This window comes from Panthera tigris, chromosome C1 (genome assembly GCF_018350195.1).
Source record: "Panthera tigris isolate Pti1 chromosome C1, P.tigris_Pti1_mat1.1, whole genome shotgun sequence".
Taxonomy (NCBI): Eukaryota; Metazoa; Chordata; class Mammalia; order Carnivora; family Felidae; genus Panthera; species Panthera tigris.
In genome coordinates, this window is record NC_056667.1 from 80,032,401 (window position 1) to 80,055,559 (window position 23,159).

The window sequence follows — 23,159 nt, forward strand, 5'->3', positions numbered from 1 at the left end:
ATATAAGTATACTGGATGCCACTGTGTACCTAACAGTAGATCTTTTGTAACCCTTCCTCTTTCTCCTCTTTGCTACCCTACCTGACCAAGCAACCACTGACAGGCTTTCTGTTTCTCACATCAGTTTGTGTTTCCTAGAATTTTATGTAAATAGAACCATACCTTGTGTATTCCATTTTAACTGGCTTCTTTCACTAAGCAAAATTACTCTGAGATTCAACCATGTGGTACCATATATCAATAGTTCATTTCTTTGTATTGCTGAGTAGTATTCTATGGTAAGGATATATCACAGTGTACATATCTATTCCCTTGTTGAATATTTGGGTTTCTAGTTTTTGGCTATTGCAAGTAAAGCTGTATGAATATTCATGTGCAAGCCTTTTTATGGACATATGCTTTCATTTCTCACAGATAAATATGAATAGAATGGGTGGGTTATATGAAAGGTATATGTTTAATTTTTTAAGGAATTGCTAAATTTTTCCGGAGTGATTGTACCACCTTGCATTCCCATCAGCAAGATGGGGCACCTGGGTGGCTCAGTCAGTTCAGCCTCTGACTCTTGACGTCAGCTTAGATTATGATCTCACAGTTCGTGGGTTTGAGCCCCACGTCAGGCTTTGCTCTGGCAGCACGCAGAGCCTGCTTGGAATTCTCTCTCTCCTCTCTCTCTGCCCTCCCACCTGCTAGCGTATGTGAGTACACTTTATCTCCCTCTCTCAAAATGAATAAATAAACTTTTAAAAATTAAAAGAGAGAGAGAGAGAGAGAGGTTCCAGTTCTTCTATATCCTCACCAACACTTGGTATGATCAATCTTTTTAAGTTTAGCCATTCTCATAGGTGTGAAGTGGTATCTCACTATAGTTTTGATTTTAACTAAATTAAGTGAATTAAAAAAATTAATGTGCCTGTCATCTGTGTATCTTTTTCGTCAAGTGTTTGTTCACTCTTTTGCCCATATTTTGTGTTTTAACTTATCCCTCCCGGGATGGATTTAGAAAATCCCAACCAACTTCTAGCAACAGAATGTGTCAGCAAGGTTTAAGTAAAATTTCACATTACAAAATAACTTCCAGGGTGTGTCCCAGCAATCCTAAGCATTTTAGCTGGAACCGCCTTTAATATGCAGAACACTTTGAACTGAAATAAATGCTCTTAAGTTAATGCAACCTTTCCAAATTCCCACGTTGAGCAGTTGGGGGGAAGTTGTAAGAAAAGATTCTTTCACAGATACAAATCTGTAGATCATATTGTCACGTATCTTGCCACCGGAACGATCATAACAAATGTTTTGGAGAATACATCCTATACATCCACAATACAGAAGTACAAAGAACTATGAAGGCATCAGTCAGTTGTATGAAAGGCAGAGGGGACCCTAGAAGTCTCAGAGGAGGCTAAGACTTCAGCACCTAGTATATACTAATCAGTATTAGCAATGGATGATGGGCAGTGAGATCTTATAATTTATCACCCAAATAGGGACGCTTTTGAGAGTGAAATGTGGTACTACTAATATTTTTTGTCTCATCCAGTCCTGGTAAGTCTCCTTAGTAGCGTTCCTTTTCACTCTCAAAAGTGTCCCTGTTTAGATGATAAATTATATGTGGTCAGCTCACTTACAGATATCACTCACAACAATTCTGTGATGGCAAATATTATCTATTTACATTAACAATCAGAAATTAAGATTCGGGGAGAAAGGATATACAACTTGGCCAAGGTCAAACAGTGAATAGTGAGCAGAATTGGGGTTTGAAATCAGGCCTGCTTTCGGATTTCTCAAAAATCAACTTCTTAGATGCCATAAGAATCTGAAATCACTCTTGCAAGGTATATCTGCTCTTTTTTTTTTTTTTTTTTGGCTATACTGTATGTCCTTTTGAGGAGTGTCCACCACTCACTCCTGTGATACTGTTAGTCTATCAGTCACAAAGCTACCTCCTTCCACAACAGACACAGGCATGTGGCAGATCTGTCAAAGGGTTTACCCCCTAAGCACAGTTATGGGTTTCAAGGAGACCTAACCCAGGCTGGGTCCATCAGGTTTCTTTTCGGTGAATAGATATGGAAGTTGAATATTTTGGTTATTCAGACAGAAAACCAACTCAAACTGACTTAGACAAAAAATGGGCTTAGTGGGCTCATGTCTCAGAAAAGGTTGGAGAAGATGTACCTTCAGGCACGCCTGGATTCAGGGACTCAGTCACAGGGTTCACAAGCCAGTATCTCCACATACTGCTTCTCTTCTGTTGACTCTCCCCCCTTGGGATCAAATACACCACCAGAAGGTTCAGGTTTGCATCCTAACCTCTCAGGAGCCACAACACAAAAGAAAGCATAACAAGAAAGTGAACGGGGGACCTGGGTGGCTCAGTCGGTTGAGCGTCTGACCTCAGCTCAGGTCATGAGCTCATAGTTTGTGAGTTCAAACCCTGCATCAGGCTCGCAGCTGTCCACGCAGAGCTTGCTTCGGATCCTCTGTCCCCGTCTCCCTCTGCCCCTCCCCTGCTCGCACTCTCAAAAATAAACATGAAAAACAAACAAATGAACAAAAAACAAAAACAAAAAAGAGAACAGTTTCCCAAAAGTTCCAACAAAAAGTCCTAGAACTGAGTCTTGTTGGCCTGGTTTGGGTCACCTACCCACCTTCGCCACAATCACTTGGCCACAGGAAGAAAAGCTCTGATGATCGGTCTAGAAGGGGTGTCTGAAATGGCGTGGGACGTGAGGAGGCACCTGCCTGCTCTCCCAAAAAGAGGAGCTGAGGGAGGGAAGGTGCACAAACCCAAAGGCAAACCAAAGGAAAGTGATGTTGGCAGACCACATAAACATGATGCCCACTGCACGTGTTCTTTTCAGTGTATGTGAGAAGGGCCCGCTCACTTCCAAGGACACCTTTCAGAGCCCTGCACTTAAGTTTTTATTCATTGCTTTTTATTCTTTTTCTCAAAGATGGCAGCTAAAATTATATAAGCTCCAGCTCCCCCAAATTGGGAGATACCCTATAAAGGAGTCAACCAGAGGGGCGCCTGGGTGGCTCAGTCGGTTAAGCGGCCGACTTCGGCTCAGGTCATGATCTCGTGGTCCGTGAGTTCGAGCCCCGCGTCGGGCTCTGTGCTGACAGCTCAGAGCCTGGAGCCTGTTTCCGATTCGGTGTCTCCCTCTCTCTCTGACCCTCCCCCGTTCATGCTCTGTCTCTCTCTGTCTCAAAAATAAATAAACGTTAAAAAAAAATTAAAAAAAAAAAAAGGAGTCAACCAGAATGCCACTTCCCCCTTCACTTACATTAAGCACCACGTTCTCATCAAATTCTTTTCCCTCCCTTCCGAAAGCCTGAAATTGAGGTTCTTATCATCTGTGGCCAAGGAATGACATCCTGACGCCAGTCTTCTTCTCCCAGATTCATCTTCAAAATTGAGGCCTTAGAGCATGGATTTCCTTTAAGAAAATAAATAAAATTTAAATTTAAAATTACCAGGGGCACCTGGCAAGCTCAGCAGGAAGAGCATGTGACCCTTGATCTTGGGATTATGAATTTGAGCCCCACGTGAGGGGTGTAGAGATTACTTATATAAATCTTAAAAAACTTAAAAAAATAGAATTACCATATGATGAAGGAATTCCACTCTTGAATATATACCCCAAAAACTTGAAAGCAGGATCATGTAGACATATTTGTACACTCATGTTCACAGCAGCATTGTTTGCAATAGCCAAATGTAGCAACAACCCAAGTGTCCGTCAATGAATGGATGAACAAAATGTGACCTATACATTGAAGGCGTGAAAACATTTTGCCTTCCTCCTTTCCAGATTCTTTGGCTGGTCTAATAATTAAATTGATGTAAGACAGATTAGCAGAGAAAAGCAAAGTTAACTGCATACATATGGGAATCCCATAAAGATATGAAGACTCAAAGGGTAGCCAGGTAATATCTTCTGTATAATATAAATATAAGATCGTGGAGCTAAGGAAAAAGGTAAGGATCCGGAGAGATGAAGGGAAGATAGACCATTCACAGGAAGGCAGAGGAGATGTTTGAAAAACAAAGGTAACCCTGTTACAGAGATAAGTTTCCTAGGTAAAAACGTTATCTCTAGCAATAGTTCCTTTCCTGCTATAGACCCCCTTTATAATGGATATTTAGTCAGTTGAAGGGGAAGTAAAGAGCTTTTCCCTAAATTTGCTGGGTTTTGAATGGTTTTAGTTCAAAATAATCCTTATGCTGCAAAGAGACACATTTTGAGGTGGTAAAATCTGCTCCCCTTCAACATGTAATATGGAATATCATTCAGCCTTGAAAAGGAAGGAAATGCTGACATGTGCTACAACATGGACAAACCTTGAGGATATTATGCTAAGTAAAACAGACCAGTTGCAAAAGGACAAATACTACAGGATTCTGCTTTCTGAGGTTTCTAGAGTAGATAAAAATCACAGAAGCAGAAAGTAGAATGGTGTCTACCTGACTTAAAAATCTAGCCGCTTGGGGTGCCTGGCTGGCTTAGTCGGAGGAACATGTGACTCTTGATCCCAGGGTCATGAGTTCAAGCCCCACACTGGGTGTAGAGATTACTTACTTACATTCATACATACATAAGAAAAAAAAATTTATAAGTCTAGAGGCTCTTCATTTGGCCACAGGGCCAAGCCCAACCTCTACTCACAGGGTTGCTGTAAGGAAGATTTCAAGAAATCACGTATGCGAAGTGCTTAACTATGTGGCAGTGCCTGGCACAGAGTCATAACTCAATAATTGGATGTTACTGTCATTATTACCATACTTTTACTTGGTCTCTCCATACCTCTCCAGCCTGAACAGTCTGGGCCGTTTCACACTTAGGTGCCTCTATATAAGCTGTTTTCTCTGCTTCTTTTTGTTGACATTTATCCTTCAAAATCCAACTCAAATATCATCTTACCCCAAAAGCCTTCCTGGTCTCACAAGCCTCCAGTGGATTTATTCATCCCCTTTTCTTGTGTCTCCTTTCTATTTCGTTAATGTTCTTTATAGTTGCTACCGACACCGTACTTAACTTATGTGTTTACATGCCAGTGTCGATCCTAGATTGTGAATAAATTTAGGGCAGAAAACTATGTATTGTTGATTGCTTCATTCCTCAGTGTATTATACTGAATCCAGCATATAGTAGATGGTCAATATGTTTGCTCAATGAAAGACTATGATAAGCACATTCTTACAAATATTATCCCATTTAATCATCACAAAAACAATTCCAGGGAGATATGACCGTCCTCAGTTTTTTTCACATGGAAGAAATAGGCTCAGAGAGGTTAGTAACTTGTTCAAGCTTGCACAGCAGTGATGCTAGAACTACAGTTTAGTTTTTTTCTGCTTCTTAGATCCATGTTTTTCTTATCACACTATGCTACATCATTATAGTTCACAGTTTCCTCAGGGACAGTGTGTAAAGAAAACAGAAAGGTGAAGCTGAGCTCTAGGATGGCTCAGATTTGGAGGGAAAAAAAGAGATGGAGGGAGAGAAACAAAAAAGTACAAAGAAAATCGCTAAAATGAACCTAGAAAACACCACAGAAGAGAGTTGTGGGGTTTTTTTTAACATTTTTTTTTTAATTTACTGGTAATGTGGTTTCATTTGTTTATTTATTTTTAAAGTAATCTCTACACCCAATGTGGGGCTCGAACTCACAAGCCTGACATTAAGAGTTGCATGCTCTACCTACTGAGCCAGCCGGGTGCCCCAAAGCAAATTTTTTTTTTCCATAGAAGAGTGTTTTATGGGAAAAGGCAAGTAACTACCTAAAATGAAGCTTTAAAAAAGACCATTTAATTTTTCACTATGGTCCTTCTGGATGAGAAGCCTTGGGACCACAGGTTTGGTAGAAATCTAATTATTGGGTTAAAAAGGGAAGAACTGGTGAAGCCCTGGAGGCAGGAGGGGTAGAAACCTCATCCCTAGTGGAAGGAGGCAGAGAAGCAGGGCAGTCCTTAACCCCCAGCCATCTGGGCAGAGAGAAGCAGAGAGGAGAATCCACAGGGGTACACAAAAGCCCAGGAGTCAGGAAAGCTGGCGAGATGAGAGTTCATGCAGTCACAGGGGCTCACAGTTGCCGAGGGAGGCAAGGGCTTCTTCTGGACTTCTGGAAGAGCCCGCCACCTCTCAGCATCACCCAGCTCCTGCCTCCGTGTCCCCTTCTCCATGTCTCTGTCTCCTTGTCACGCCTTCTGTCTTCTGCATCCTTTTACGTTTATCTTGCTTCATTCCCTACTTGAAGCAGTTGGTAATATCCTAGTAATTGTATCTACTGTTATTCAGATCAGAGAAATTGCTGACTGTTGGCAGTTCAGCGTTCAAAATAAAACCAGCGCTTAACCAGCTGCCATAGAACATGGTGGTCTGGAGAAGGAGAGTTTAGAAAGAGAGGAGAGGCCGGTCAGGTGTTCACAACCTTCCCAGGACTTTTATACAATAATTGTATGTATGTGCTCATGTACATTCTTCTGGGAAAGGATCCTACTCCTTTCATTAATTCTCAAGGGAAAAAGGGATCAAAGTGGCTCAGGATTGGGCACCTGGGTGGCTCAGTAGGTTAAGCCTCTGGCTCTTGATTTCAGTTCAGGTCATGATCTCATGGTTCATGGAATTGAGCCCTACATCAGGCCTCTGCGCTGATAGTGCAGAACCTGCTTGGGATTCTCTCTCTCTCTTTCCCCCTCTCTCTCTCTCTCTCTGTCTTCCTCCTCTCTCTCCCCACTCTCTATCTCTAAAAAAAATAAAAGTTCCGGATCTCACTGCCTTTCACCTCTATCAAATACAGCTGCTTAATTTTAGTTTTTTATTTTTTTAATTTTAGCTTCTTTATAATAATTTATTCTCTTGATTTTGGTAAGAATATAGCCTAAAAGCTTCTGCTTATAATGAATAGGACTAACATCAAGAAACTCAGCCCAGCGATCATTTTGAAGTACAAAATGACTCATATTCCAGTGTCACGTTCCAATCTTCCTGGTTGGTTATCAAAAATCATAGATAATTTAAGATGGTATCAAAATACTAATGCAGTTTAATTCCTTTGTAAACTTGTTTACTCCAAAACGTAAAGGCCAGAGTTCCTATTGAAATGCAATCCCTTTTCATTGAGGCAGCGGGAACCCATTTTTCTAATGATCTAATGGTCTAAATTTCAGCACATAGCACTGTTCTGACAAAGGAGAGTATTTCCAGATTATGCTGAAAGTTGCTCAGCACCTGTTTCTTGAAATAAATGTGTTTAGCTTTTGGCAAAGGAGACATCTGGAAAAGAGGCATTTTGCTCAATAATATTAAAAGCATTAATATAATAAACAGAAAACTAAACTAACTGAATTTTTCTTTTGGTTTTCATTAGATTAGAAACTCCAGAAGGGCAGGAACCATTCCCTTCAACACTGTATCCCCGTATTTAATAGGCAGTAGCCATTCAATAAATAAGGAGATGAAAAATAACAAGCCCCTAACAGAATGGATTTTATAGAAAGCATTTTTTTTCTTTTTCTCCTCCTTTTTTACAGCTTTATTGAGATGTAAGTGCTATATAACACTGTGTAAATTTAAAGTGTCCAATATGGGGATTTTTTCGATACATTTATCTATTACGAAGTGTTTACCAAAATAAGGTTAGTTAATACAACCTTCACCTCACATAGTTCTCATTTTTGTTGTTGTTGGTAGTGAGAACATCTAAGTCCTACTCTCAGAGCAACTTTCAAGCATACAAGATGTATTATTAATTGTAGTCATCATGCTGTACATTAGATCCCTGGAACTTATTCATCCTATAACTGAAAGTTTATACCCTTAGACCAACATCTCACCATTTCCTCCACTTCCCTTAACCCCTGGTAACGATCAATCTATTCTCTGTTTCTGGAAGTTAAATTTTTTTAATTGCAGTATAGTTGACATACAATATCTTATTAATTTCAGGTGCACATCATGTGATTTGAGGTTTTTATACATTGGGAAATGATGCCCACAATAAGTCTAGTTACCATCTGTCACCGTACAAAGCTATTACAATATAATTGACTATATTTCCTGCGCTGTACATTACATCCCCGTGACTTATTTATTTTATAATTGGAAGTTCGTGCCTCTTAAGAATCTTTATCTATGTTGCCCGCCTCCCAGAGGCAAGGTATTGGAGGCTACGAGGCGTTTGGCCTTGAAGGAATAAAGTCCTTTACTCAGGAGTAAAGGTCCTGAAAAATCCTCCTGTGCTCGTCTTCTGAATTAAAGAAAGCTTAAAGTAAGCCCAGATAAGTTAAGTATTGAGGTGACTTAAAAATAAAAATTCTTGGGTGGTGTATCTGATAACCCATCCAAAACAAATGAAATTAAGTAGGTGGGCTCATTTTCCAGCCATTCTAGATAAATAAGCACCTATTATATTATTATGTTTGTTCAAGTAAAATCCTTATTACTTAGGGGAGGAATGTGGTCAACACAGTAGGAAAAATTTTTCCACTCTTTTTTTTGTGTGTTTAGAATTGGCGACTCTACTAGTTTCCATTTCTTTCTCCAACTTCGCATTTCAAAATGCTTGGATCATGATCATAGATTTGAAAAATATTGTGGCCTCACCTAGTCTTTTTTCAAAAAGTTTTCAAGGAAACTGCTTTGTAAAGTGATGCAGGTGCACTTTACTTTCAGCTTGAAGAAGGTATGGTACGATTTATGGGCATTATTCCCAATACAAAAATAAATCCATTTCAGCTGTTAAAATTTGCCTTTGAGTTGTTTCATTTTACTGCTGTCTTGCCATAAGTTATGTCAGAAAAATAAAAACAAAACATATAGTTACATGGAATTTAAATGATAACACAGTTAACCTTGAACAGTACAGGGATTATTGGATCTTACCACCTACTCTCCGTCCCTATGCTCAAAAATCCACATACAACTTTTGATTCCCCAGAAATGTAATTAGCCTGCTGTTGGCATAAACAGTTGATTAGCACATTTTTTGTACATTGTGTTTTTTTTTAATTTATTTATTTTTGAGTAATCTCCACACCCAATATGGGGCTCGAACTTACGACCCGAGATTAAGAGTTTGCCAGCTTTTCCTACTGCGTCAGCGAGATGCCCTTGTTAGGTTTTTACATACTATATTCTTACAATAAAATAAGCTAGAGAAAAGAAAATGTTACCAAGAAAATCCTAAGGAAGAGGAAATACATTTATAGTACTGTACTGTAAAAAATCTGCATATAATGGGCGCCTGGGTGTCTCAGTCAGTTAAGTGCTGGACTTCGGCTCAGGTCATGATCTCATGGCTCGTGGGTTTGAGCCCCACTGTGGGCTCTGTGCTGACAGCTCAAAGCCTCAGATTCTGTGTCTCCATCTCTCTCTGCCCCTCCCCCACTCACACTCTTGTCTCTCTCTCTCAAAAATAAACATTTTTAAAAATTTTAATTTAAAAAATCTGCATATAAGAGACCCACACAGTTCAGATTCATGTTGTTCAAGAGTCAACTGCATAGTATTACATTTTAAACATATGTCCCCAAGGTGAAATTGCACTTTATTAAGACCTAACTCTCAATTATTTATCTTACACTCCATTTATTCACATATCCTTATATTGGTACATGTGTGTTAAACCCTTCATTATTATCACACAATCAGCCATGGTAGTGATCACCTTTCTATGATGCACGCTTAGGGGAGGAAAACACTTTTCCTCTAACCTCTTAGGTTTTGTAAATGATGACTGTAAATTAAACCGACAAAAGACATATTAACACAACAGATTTATCTGCATGCACATGGGAGCTTCTCAGAGGAGAAGTGAAAACCCAAAGGACAGGGTTAGGCTTGAGAACTTCTATACTATTTTAGCATGGGGCAATAAATTGTGGAGAAGGGACAAAGTTAAAAGATTTTGGCTTCCAGGGGTATTAAATTGTGGGAAGATAAATATATGGGGGGAAGAATGAGTAGAGAGAGGGTCATTTTAGTAAGGTTTGTTATGCAAACTCAGCGATAAGATTCTCCAGTGATTAAGAATCCTTCTTCTCAAGGTGCCTGGGTGGCTCAGTCGGTTGAGCAACTGACTTCGGCTCAGGTCATGATCTCACGGTTTGTGAGTCCAAGCCCCGCATCGGGCTCTGTGCTGATGGCTCGGAGCCTGGAGCCTGCTTCGGATTCTGTGTCTCTCTCTCTCTCTGCCCCTGCCCCACTCATGCTCTGTCTCAGAAATAAATAAACACTAAAACAAAAAATTTTTTTTAAAGAATCCTTCTTCTCTTCCCGGTACAGAAGAGAGGAGGAGGGAGACCTTCACAATGGGCAATCTGTGCCCTGATTTTAGGCAGAATGGGGGAGGGCAGAGGGTTCCTCCTGGGTCTGCTGTTTCTTAATTGCCTCCACCTCAAAATAACACCTTAAATCCATGGGAGGGGCTCATGTTATATATCTGCTCCTTACTGGTTCCTATCAGCATTCCAAGTGTGCAGCAAGTGGCCACAGTTACATTTATGAGTTAAAATTGTGGTGTAGCTGGGGCACCTGGGTGACTTGGTTAAGTGTCCAACTCTTTGATTTCAGCTCAGATCACGATCTCATGGTTCATGAGATGGAACCCTGTCTCGGGCTCTGTGCTGACAGCATGGAGCTGGGCTTGGGATTCTCTCTCCCTCTCTCTCTGCCCCTCCCCAGCTCTCTCTCTTTCTCAAAATAAACAAATAAACATTTAAAACTTTTTTAAAAATTGTGATGTAGTCAATTATACCTCAAAAGAAATTTCACTGTTACCTCCTCAGGACTGCAGAGTCATTTATATACCCATCCGAAAGACTGGTTGATATATAACTTACTACTTTGTCAGCTCCTTCAGATGTAAACACAAGATACTGTTCTAGTCAGCATCAACCCCCAACAGATAAATGAAGATTGGCAAATGTGCTCTTAAAACACTCATCTTTTCATCCAACTCATTTATTCATTCAACAAATGTCTGTTGAGTGTTTATTGTGTGGCAAGTTCCCTCCTAGACTTTGGAGCGACAGGAGTCAGCAAGACAAAGTCCATAACTTCAAAGTTGTGGCTTCCCCTGCTTGGATTTTGCTATCTGAACTGATTCAGGGCAAGTCAAGATATTTGTCCTTACATTTTTCATTTAACCCAAAGACACGTGCCTGAGGATAGCAGCACATCTAGTTATTTTTTCTAGTTATTGTAGGACTCACCTGTGCTTCTAGGATAAACTCCAAACCACTTGGAGTTTACAAAGCCCTTTTTACATAAAATGTCTAATAACTAGCCTGAAAACACACACACACACACACACACACACACACACACACACACACCCAACAACAACCAAAAAATGCTCTCTGAGCCTTCTGTGTCTCACCTTTGTATTCTGTGTTCTAGGCAAGGGTCAGCTTTTAGTAATTTAGGAAACCAGCTGTGTCCAGAAAACAGCTGTGTCCTTTTCCATATGTTCTCTTCTGTTTTACCTGGCTCGCTTCCACTAGGCTCATTAATCACCTCCTCTGGGAAGCCTTCCCTGCTCCTAGTCTCAGTCTGGTTAAGTACCCTTCTGGGTTCCTAGGACTTAATTTTTAACCTCCGTCCTAGAAATGATTGTACTATATTATACCGGTCTAGCCTCTCTTTTCACTAAACTGTGTGCTTCTTAAATTTAGACACTCGTTCTTTTACATCTATGATGACCATATTAAAAGAAGGGAAAAAAGAAAGAAGGGTGGATGTGTGTAGAAATCGGTAAGAATTCGCCTCAGAGCCCCCACTCTTTTTTTTTTTAATGGAAGCAGACCCACCTGGTCCAAACCAGCATCAGTACTTGTCAGTTATGAGACTTTGGGCAAGTTATTTAACTCAGCTGGGCCTCTTACTCTTAATAATAAGTGCTTAATAAACACTTGCTTCATGAAAGAATAATAATGATTGTTAGAGGCTTAATTAATATGATAGTTAACATATACAACACTTAGTCTGTGCCAGGTATTGTTTTGAGCACTTTCTATACATTATCTGTATTAATCCTTACAACCCTGTGACGCGGCACAGTATATTCCTTCTATAGAAGAAAATGAAGACACTGTGGCCCCGCGATGGTGACCTGCCAAGTTACTGAGCGGGCTTCAGAGCCCATTCTCTGAATTATCACTCCCTCCTGCTGGTTGCTGGCTGCAAGAGAGGAGAGAATAGCGGAAGAGACAAGATGATGAACATAAGGATCTCCTGCCCTGCTCAAGAAAAGCATTCTTGGGGCGCCTGGGTGGCTCAGTCAGTTAAGCATCAGACTTTGGCTCATGTCATGATATGGCAGTTCATGGGTTCAAGCCCCACTTCGGGCTCTGTGCTGACGGCTCGGAGCCTGGAGCCTGCTTGGGATTCTGTGTCTCCCTCTCTCTCTGTCCCTCCTCCACTCGCACTCTGTCTCTCTTTCTCAAAAATAAAATAAAACATTAAAAAAAGTTTTTTAATCATCCTTTACTGCTATTATCGCATTTCCTGGGGATGACCCACCAAAATCCTCAAAGTGCTGCTCTTCAATCTGATATTCCTAGCTTTTGGCTAAAATTCCCCCTACCTACCAAAAACATCTCATATTAATTATATGTGGTTTGCGGGTCTAGAGGGACAACATAGCTCCTTGACTATGCTTGACTGAAGAGTCTTTCTTCTTAATTGGGACTGTCATCCTCTTTGGCAGAATAGGCAGCTACAGAAGGTCTTTGTGGGAGGATGAGGTCACCCCCTAGCTAGCCAGTCCACCTCACATCCACAGGAGACCTTATTAATTGGGAGAGGGATGTTGGTTTCCTTTCCAATTTCTGAGATTTCCTTCTCATTCACTAAACCACTTAATGCTTATACTTTACTTTTACCTATTATAAATTATTTATTTCTAAAATAACTCATACGTGTCTCTAGGAATTGTTAGTCTCAGGACAGAAGCCTGGGTCAATAAAGCAGACAACTGTCCTCTAAAGACCCCTCTCCCTTCACCTTGTCCACAGGGTGAGTTCCAGCAGTGAGGCTTGTATTTCTTTTTCTTTCTTTCTTTCTTTCTTTCTTTCTTTCTTTCTTTCTTTCTTTCTTTCTTTCATTTAAAAACATTAGGAAGAGAGAGAAAGAGAGCAGGGGAGGGGCAGAGAGAGAGGGGACAGAGGATCCAAAGTGGCCTCTGTACTGACAGAAGACAGCCCGATATGGGGCTCGAACTCACAAACCATGAGATCATGACCTGAGCCAAAGTTGGACACTCAACCAACTGAGACACCCTGGCTCCTGGCGCTTGTATTTCTTGACTCTCCCGTGACAGCATAGCTGACTAGAAGACCAAGATAGGGCAACTGATTCTCTTGCCTGGGTATTTGATTCTTGGCCAGTCACTTCAACTTCCTATAAATTTAGAAGCTATAAGGTGGTCACCTTCCATTTTATATGTAGAAAAGCAAATAAAGCAGGTTTATTGGTCAGGTTCCAGATTCCAGCTTCTTTAATAAAGACCCAATATAACCCCAGCTTAAATGAGATAGAAGCATGTTTCCCCTTCACATAAAAGTCCAGGGCTAATATGACAGCTCCATGCACTTAGAGACCCAAGCTCCTACCTTATGGCTCCAACAACCTCTACCGGCAGCTTTCATCTCCAGGTCAAAGACGATGGCTTCAGGTCCCGCCATCTTTATCCATGTGCAGGCAGTAAGGAGAGAAAAGAAAGGAGAGGGGAGCTCATTTTTTTGCCATTTAAGAGCATACTCTGGAAGTTGTGCATATCACTTCTGTCTGTATTGCACTGACCGGAGCCTAATAAATGGCTACAATTAGCAGAAGGGAGGCTTGGAAGAGTGGCCTTTAGCTGGGTAGCCTTGCGTCTGGCTAAAACTCTATCCTCATAGAAGGGGCAAGACAACAAGCAGCTTCAGCTGCTTTCAAGCTCACACAGCTGGTCAGCAAAGAGTCAACATGAAATAGAGACAAGGAGAAAAAGCAGCAATGAGAGACTTGGGACCTCTGAGGCGAGGAGAGCCACACTGCTTCCTTTTGGCACCCATTTCTTGGTTTCAGTCTCTTATTGATTACCAGCAGCTTGCTTTCTCTTGCTTATCATAAGTCCTTGGCTTTGCATAAGCCAGCCCAGGGAACCTCTGTTCCTTGACACCAAAAAGCCATGTCTAAGACAGTCAACCTGATGATGTGCTCCTAGAAGGCAACAGTCATTTTGTTGTTGTTGTTCCTACTCAGGGTTTCCATAGTGCTGAAGTTCTGTACATAAATATTGATTGAACTTAATGTATCCTTTTGCAGCTGGATGCATTTACTAGCTGTCTCCCTTATTTTTGCCAGTGATAGTTTGTAGACTTCCAAATTACTTCAAAGAACAGAAAGGGTGGGCCTACAAGAGGATCAGAGAATGTCTCAGTCTGAGACTGGAAGAGGAGAATACTAACAGTTCTGGCACAGGCCCTTTCCTGAAATCTGTCAGCGCTCCGAGGGTGGGGTTGTGCTCCGCTGCACCAAGGCGGCGGCCATCTTCAGCCACGGTTATGTAAACCAGGAAGACTAGAAAGGTCTCCCTCCCTCCTGTGCCTGGACAAATGTTTGTGATGTGTGCATTCAATATTGACGCCTCCAGCTCACCCTCAAATGAAAACGCTCTAGCCTCGACTTGGAGAAGAGTCTTACATGCAACTTTTCTCAGTGTTCTAAGTTTAACCAGCTGGAAAGAAGTACCATTCTATTAAATGCTTTTTAAATGAAGGATTTGCTTTTTTTAATGGAAAAATCTGCATTTCATCAAAGGGATGGAAAACAATACCCTTGACTAGTTCATTTGATACAAAGCCCAGCATAACAACATACACAAACCCATGCTTTTGTTGATATTCTTGAAGAGAAAATAAAGCAAGGGATTTTGAGAGGCTTGCCTAACAAGGGCCTATAAGCCGTATTCTGAGGTATCATAATGAAAACAGCAGGATTCAAGTTATATCCAAGAACTTTACAAGTCTGCCTGGCATGTAGAAGGTATTCAATTAATTCTTGTTGAATAGGTATGTTTCAAACTGATGCTGAAACCATTAGTCTAGAAATCTCTATAACATGATACATTTAAACATTTCACTCTTAAAACACACAGGATTTGTGAATGAATATCAAAATCAGCTTCATTTATAGTGGGAATGAAATCAAGTCCGCTGGGGAGGAATAGTATGAGTGGAGCAGGAGGACTTGTAAAGCTCTGTGATCTAAAAATTGTAAATGGGGGTGCCTGGGTGGCTAAGTCAGTTGAGCATCTGACTCTTGACTTTGGCTCAGGTCATGATCTCAGGGTCATAGGATCGATCCCTGCATCAGGCTCTGTGCTGAGCAAGGAGCCTGCTTAAGAGTCTCTCCTTCTCTCTCTCTCCGCCCCTTTCCCCCCTCACACTCTTTCTCTCTCAAAAAATAAAAATAAAAAATAAAAATAAACATCATAAATGATAGCACTGCCATTTTCTGTTTTACTCTAAACATTACAGTTAACTTTTACAGTGCTGAAAGATTCCTAACAGCTCCTAGTTTTAGGGAACAGTCATTGAGGACAGAACGCTGCTTGGCAGCATTTGTATTCTTTACTTCTTCCGGGACATTTCAGATGTTATGGTTCAGAGTCTTTTTATGAATGGTATGTTCATTTATTGACATTACGTTAGATAGTGCTGTGGTATTTTCCCAAAAACTGTTTTGTTCAGAGGCAACTAGTTTAGCACTCTGTTGGGAGGTCTCCAAGACCACGTCCAGGTTCGATGATTCATGAGATCTCACAGGACTCCGCTTCCCATGGTACTCACGGCTCTGCTTTATTACAACCAAAGGGCACCAACCAGTCAGCAAAAGAAGAAACACATGGGCAAAGTCTGGGGAAAACCAGGCATGAGCTTCCAAGGGTCCTTTCCATCCAGGACATGCTAATCCTTCAGGCAACGACTTCTACGGGGTGACGGCACATGTAAAATACTGCCAAGCAGGGAAGTTCATTAGAGACTCAGTGCCCAGGGTTTTGACTGGGGGCTGGTCGTAGAGGCAGCCTCGGCCTGGCACACACACAAATGCCAGACTCTCAGAAGGAAAGCAGGTGTTCAGCATAAATCACGCTGTTTGTATATGTAATTTAGGCGCAGCAAGCCACCCTCATCAGTTAAGTGTGGGAACCTTCTCAAAACCTAAGTTCTTAGTCAACAGCCAAGGGCCGATCTTGCAAGCAGGCCTCTTTGTGGATAACAACAGTTCAGGCCTGCTATGCTAGCTCTTTTCTGCACAAACGCCATCAGTAGAGTATGAATAATTGTGATAATGATGCTAATAAGTTTGATGGTTTCGGGGTGCCTGGGTGGCTCAGTCAGTGAAGCATCTGACTTTGGCTCAGATCATGATCTCACAGTTCGTGGGTTCTAGCCCCTCATTGGGCTCAGCTCAGAGCCTAGAGGCTGCCTTGGATTCTGTGTCTCCCTCTCTCTCTGCCCCTCCCCCATTTGTGCTCTGTCTCTCTCTCTTTCTCTGTCTCTCTCTCAAAAATAAATAAACATTAAAAAAAATTTTTAAATAAGTTTGATGTCTAGTCGCTTTATTTTATTTATTTATTTTTCTTAAAGATTTTATTTTTAAGTAATCTCTACACCCAACATAAGGCTCAAACTCACAACCCTGAGATCAAGAGTTGCACGTTCCATAGACTGAGCCAGCCAGGCACCCCTAGTCCCCTTCTTTAATCATTATGCATTATGTAATTAATGTTTATGGAGCCCTTATCACATGCCAGACCCATGGTGAAAGTCATTTAATTTTTATAGTATACTTAAAAAGCAGGTCATGTCTCTGTCCCCATTTTATAGATAAGAACATCAGATCCAATGCAGTTAAATACCTTGTTCCAGTCTTACAACTAATAACTGGTAGTGCTAGGATTGGACTAGGAGGGGCTGACTTTAAAACATGGGCCCAGTGGGGAGTTCTTAAAAATTTCACCCCACACTTTTTTTTTCTTTCTTTTTTTCCTTTCTTCTCACGTGGTCATCAAAAAATTTACACGTACGCGTGCACACACATCTCTCTCTCTCCATGTTGTGTTGGTAGGACACAAACACAACCAAGTACAGAACCTAGTACAAGCTGGCTTTCAAATACATGTTGAAATGAATGAATAATTAAGCATAACAACCGAATATCTAGCATTTATGTATCGCATCTTTAGATACCAACATGTTAACCCTTGAAATTCAGTAGAAGGAGCCTAATGCAAGAAACCTGGGTCAGTCATACCACGAAGTACTGTATCTGTCCGTGTGGCCTTTTGTGAATTGTTGTAGTATTTTTCGAAGTTTAGAAAACTTAATACCTTATGGAATAATACACAGATTCATCATCCCTTTTTGAGTCTTACCAGTGTGCAGAGCACAGGATTACTGCTTTTTTTTAAAAAAGCAAAAGCCATGAGCCATTGAAAGTATGCTTCAATTTTGTCAAAAAGTCTCGGAGCCTCCCATGCCTTTGGAAAGAAGACTATCTGCCCTAGAGATGCTGCAAAGGGCGTAGAGGTCACGAAGCTGGGAATACCATCAGGGCAGGGGGAGAAGCAAGTTTTGACAAAGCAGAAGCAGAGTTGACAAGGATTTCAGAAAGTATGAAATTTAAGGGAGTGATGATTGCTTCTTTGGAATCCATTCTTTCGGGGCTCTGTCCCAAGGTGCTAACAGTACTTAACATTTGGATGGGGCTTTCCTATCCTTTCAAAGTGCTTTCACACATATCTTCCTACATTCTCCTCACAGCAGCCTAGAAGGGAGGCCAGTCTGTATTATGCCCATTTTGCAGATGAGAAAATAAGGCAAGGATAAGGTAACTTTCCCAATACCTCAGGACTAGTGACTTGTGGTCTTTTCATCTTGGACGGTGCTTCTCAATCTTTAATGTGCAGATGAACCACCTAGGGATCAGTAGGCTTATTAGGTCTGAGGAAGGATCCAGATTCTTTATCTCTAACAAGTTGTCAAGTGATACAGTAAGAAATAAGAATATAAAATGTGTTACCTTTAAAATGATGGGTTTTCTTATCGTGAGATAAAACCTATATCCACATGGGGCACCTGGGTGGCTCAGTCGGTTGAACGTCGACTTTAGCTCAGGTCATGATCTCGTGGTCTGTGAGTTCGAGCCCTGCATTAGGCTCTGTGCTGACAGCTCAAAACCTGGAGCCTGCTTCGGATTCTGTGTGTGTCTTTCTCTCTGCCCCTCCCCTGCTCATGCTCTCTCTCTCTCTCTCTCTGTCAAAAATAAACAAACATTAAAAAAAATTTTAAACAAAACCTATATCCACAAAAGAGTATAAACATTACGTGACTACTTTAAAAAATTATTATGAAGCAAATGCCATGTGACCCCACTACCCAGATGAGACATAGAACATTACTGGAGGCCTTCTCTCTCCCTGTCTCCTTGATCATTAAGACTCTCCCTCCCCCTGGGAGGAAACACTATCTTGACTTTGGGGGTCATCATTTTCTTCCTTTTTTTTTTTTTTTTTTAAGGAAAACTGAATATTTGAGGTGACATTTTTTCATTACTCTGGTTTCTGATACTTTGGAGTCACCAGTATTTCACACATGATAATGATATACAGGCCAAGGGACAGATCTTGTCTGTGGAAATCTTTAGTAGGAGAAAGTCCCTTAGAGGAGTCCACCTGGAGCCTGCTATGCAAAAGCGTGCAGGAACAGAGGCAAGCCCCACACTTTAGGAGTGGAGCGTACTAGAATAAATGAATTCTGGATCTTTGTTGCTGTATCAAGTCAATATTTAACAGATCAGTTATAGCTGGTTAAAGTCTGTTACTGACAGATAAGAAAGGTCAGTATCCAGAAGAGACAATAAAACAAGAATAGTGTTATTAATGTTCTGCCTGCCTGTGGGTGGTCTTGCTCATGGCCGTTCTGATTCCCCTCACTTCATGAAGTCATCCCTCCTGATTTTCAACAAAACATATTTTCCTAAAACTACTGCTTATAAATATGGATGTCCACTTTGCTCAGTCCAATTAAAAGTTTGAGTGGGCAGCATATTCAAAGGGCCAAGGGCATCAAGGGCTGCTAATGTTTCTGTTCAGCACCAGGTGGCCAGGAAGTTTCGCTTCATGCAAAAAGGAAGATCAAAATTGCCCAGATAGCTCGTGATAGGACAATGATGCCTACACAAAGGGAAGGCTAAAAAAGGCCCCGCTTGTCTATTGAGCAGCTCTTTCCCCATGCAATCTGTACTTTATGTGTAGTAGTTAGCTATTGCTGTATAACAAACCATCCCCAAAGTTAGTGGCTTAATAAACAGCTTATGATTACTCATGACTCTTCGGTTTGGCTGAGAGGTTCTTGTGCTGGGCTTGCCTGGACACACTTTGGCTGGAGAGTCAGTTGGGCTGGAAAGACCAACATAGTTTCCCACACATAGCTGACAGCTGATACTGGCTGTTGTCTGAGGCACCTCAGATTTCCTCCATGCAGCAACTTGTTCCTAAATGTTTGTCCCAGAGAAGCTAAGTATTCAGGATTTTTGTAGTCAGTTGTTAAACCACTGGTAGCTTGAAATCAGCCATGGTGGAAGTGTTTATACTGAAAAAATGAGCAAATACTATAAAAATCAGGTGTTTTTTTTTTTTTTTTTTTTTTTTTTTTTTCTGGAGTGCTGATTTACCAGGATACCACTGCCTATATCTATGTGTGTCCTACAGAGTCCCACACAGTGTAGGTCCTCAGTATATGTTTGTTACATTGAATCTTTGGTTAAGAGGCAGGAAGTTGTAAACAGTCCTGCAGTCTCATAAAAAAATGTCAAAAAAAATTGTGAAATGAGGGGACCAAATCCAAGATAGTGGAGTTTGTTTGGGGGATGTGATACGATTACTGAGCACACATTCACATACCCCACATATCATAAAGAGTATCAGTGGCTCTGTTAATTTAAACTGTTATGGTGGAGCTTTGGATGGAGAGTTTCTGACTCTGGCGTAAATGTGTAATGTATATTTACATATCCCGGAATCGAAGCTGAATAATCAAGTTTCCCACAGGACAGTATTCGTAAAGCTATATTGGTGTTGTGTCTGATAGAGATACAAAGTTTAAGGAGAGGTAGGACAGTTCAAGAAACACACCTCTCTGCTATTTTCATGTATCTTTCATCCTGTTTCTGTGTTCTACAGATTTTGATTTGTGTCCCTCTTTGACCACCTCTGCACATACCTCTGCCTCTTCCGGTATCGAGTAGACTGGCTAGTTTGTCTATATTTCTCTGAATTTGTTTGGGTTTTCCTCAGGTCTCTGCCTGGGTAAAAGAAGGGTATGGGCAGCAAAGTTGGTTTAAAAAAATCTGTTTTTTTTTTGTTTTTTCACACAGTCTGCCATGCCACTTAGCTAAGCATTTCACCTGTGCCCTGCCATGCAATGGGGCTACATCTCACCACTGACCTGCTGCGTTTCCAAGGGTGGTTTGCATCCTGAGAATGACCAATTAGGTCCTTGGGACAGCCTTACATTACCATCCCAGGTAGCTTCGTGGCTTCTTCTACTGCTTCTCTTTTTTTCCTTTTTGACCAACCTGAAAGAAGTAAAGAATAAAAGCAAAGCATAAAAACACTCTGTCCCTTTTTTTAACTGTTACAAAACTCTATCTCCTCTACTGCATTTCATTCCTCCGCCCATCTTTAAACGTCAGTGTTCCCCAAGGTTTTCTCTTCTGACCTTGTCTTCTGCCCCCTCTCACTCACTGGGTAGTCCTGGGTGATTTCATCCACTCCCAGCTATTGAAACTCATGATGCAACGAGGCATCCCCAGATTCACGCACTCACTACCTGCTGGACAGCCCCACTGGAACATCCCAAAGGCTCCCCATGCTCATTACCCCCTCATACGAACTCATTTTCTATTTCCCTAAACCTCAGTTAATGGGAGTCATTCTGGTCTTTTTCTCCCTCACCTTCAAACAAATCCTATTGATTCTACCTGTTTCAGTTATCCAATTTCCGCAAAACAAACTGCCCCGAGACTTAGTGGTTTAAAACAACAATGGTTTAGTATTTTTTGTGATACTACAGTTTGGCCCCGTATCTCGCTATTGTTTTTCTTGGGCTTATTAGAGAAGCTGCATACAGCCAGAGAATTAGCTGGCTGGGAGGTCCAAGACGACCTCACTCATAAGTCCGACAGTTGGTGTTGGGTGTTGGCTAGAAAGCCTCAGTTCTTCCCCACGTGGCTTCTTATCCCCACTGGGACAGACGGGCTTCCTTACATCAGAGTCTCAGGGCAGTGCTCCAAACAAGCCAAGCCGAAGCTGCCAGGCCTGTTAGGCCTGAGCTTCAGAACGCTCATGTCACATCTGCTGCATTTCATTTGTCAAACCAAATCACAAGACCAGCCCAGATTCAAGGAGGCAGGGAAACAGGCTCCATGCCTCAACAAGAGAAGCCATGAAGTCATGTGGCAAAGGAGCGTAATACAGGGAAGGGAGGAATTTATGTGCATTAAACAAACGACCACATCACCATAGTAAGGATTATGGAATTCTTTCTATGTCAAGGTCCATCATAATCAGACCTGCATTTTGGGAAGATGACTCTGGTGGTTTGTACATGATGACTTAGAGAGTTCAGAGATTAGAGGCAGGAAGCCCAGCAGGGAGTTTGTTTCAGGAGGCCAGGCAAGAAGCAGGAGGGCATTATTCAGAGACAGAGCTGAGTGTTTACTATATGCTTTCGCACTAGCACAGGTGCTATAGGGAGATGAGATGTAAGAGATTAGTAAAACCTGATCCAGCCATGGGACAGGCACTCAAATGTTTGCTTGTTTAATGAAGAACTTAAAACATTATTTTTATTTTATTTTTAATTTTTTAATGTTTATTTATTTTTGAGAGAGAAGGACAGAGTACGAGCAGGGGAGGGGTAGAGAGACAGGGAGACACAGAATCCGAAGCAGGCTCCAGTCTCCGAGCTGTCAGCACAGAGCCCGACGTGGGGCTCGAACTCACAGACTGTGAGATCATGACCTGAGCTAAAGTCAGACGCTTAACCGACTGAGCCACCCAAATGCCCCTATAATATATGCCTTTTTTTTTTTAAAAAAAGGAAAGCCTAATGAAAAAAAGTGGATGTTGTAGTGAACCACCCTCTTTTCCTTCTTCTGATAATAAATTATCTTTCTCATGGTAAACCCATTCTGATATCTCAGATGGGACAGGTTAGCCTCACCACACCCTGTGCAAAATACATTTATCCTCTCCCCCCGGGGGCACATGTCCCAGCACCTGCCAGAGGGGTCCACCCCTCTCCACAGGGTAGGCTCAAGCACATACGAGTCAAACCTGGACAAGAAGCAGCTGCCCTAGGACTTCTCTACAGACTCGATCTAGGCAGGCTGTCTCTTTCTGCCAGGCCTGTGGAGGATGGGAGGGTGGGGCTGCCAATGCCGTGTTGTCCATCATACAGACAAGGGTTGCATCCAGAGTCAAGCAGCGCTGAGAGATGGGGAGACTGCACTCTAATGGTGTGCTTTTGCTCCTGGATTCCAGCCATGCCTAGAACGGATGCAGCCTAGATCACACTTTTATATAAACCAAGACGTTCTCTTTTTGCTTGAGCCTGATTAAGTTGTACTTCTTTCACACACAACTAAAACAGTTCTGACTTAACACAAAGACAATCACAAGATTGTATCATCAGGGGTCATGAAGGTTCTGGGCTCTGCCCCTGTGGGCTCCCCTCTAAACCATTCTGTATACTTCCACTATGTTATTCTTCGAAAATACTAATTTTTTCATGAAAAAATCTTCCAAGGACCTCCAGTATTTACAGACTACTTTGATTCACTTCAAACAAAACCTAGGTTTAATTTGCACCCCTCCCCTCTTTTAAACTGGTATTCTTCCTAGTATTCCCTCCAGTCAGATTGGCTTATTGACTTCTTCCAAAATTCCTTTTTCATGCCTGACTCTGTTTTCTTGCTCATGCCTCCTATTTACCCTCCTTGGAATGTTCTCCCCATTCCCTTGTGCCTATTGAAATCCCACTCATATGTAATGTCTCAGTTCAAGTACACTTCTTCCCTAAATGCTTTCTCAGA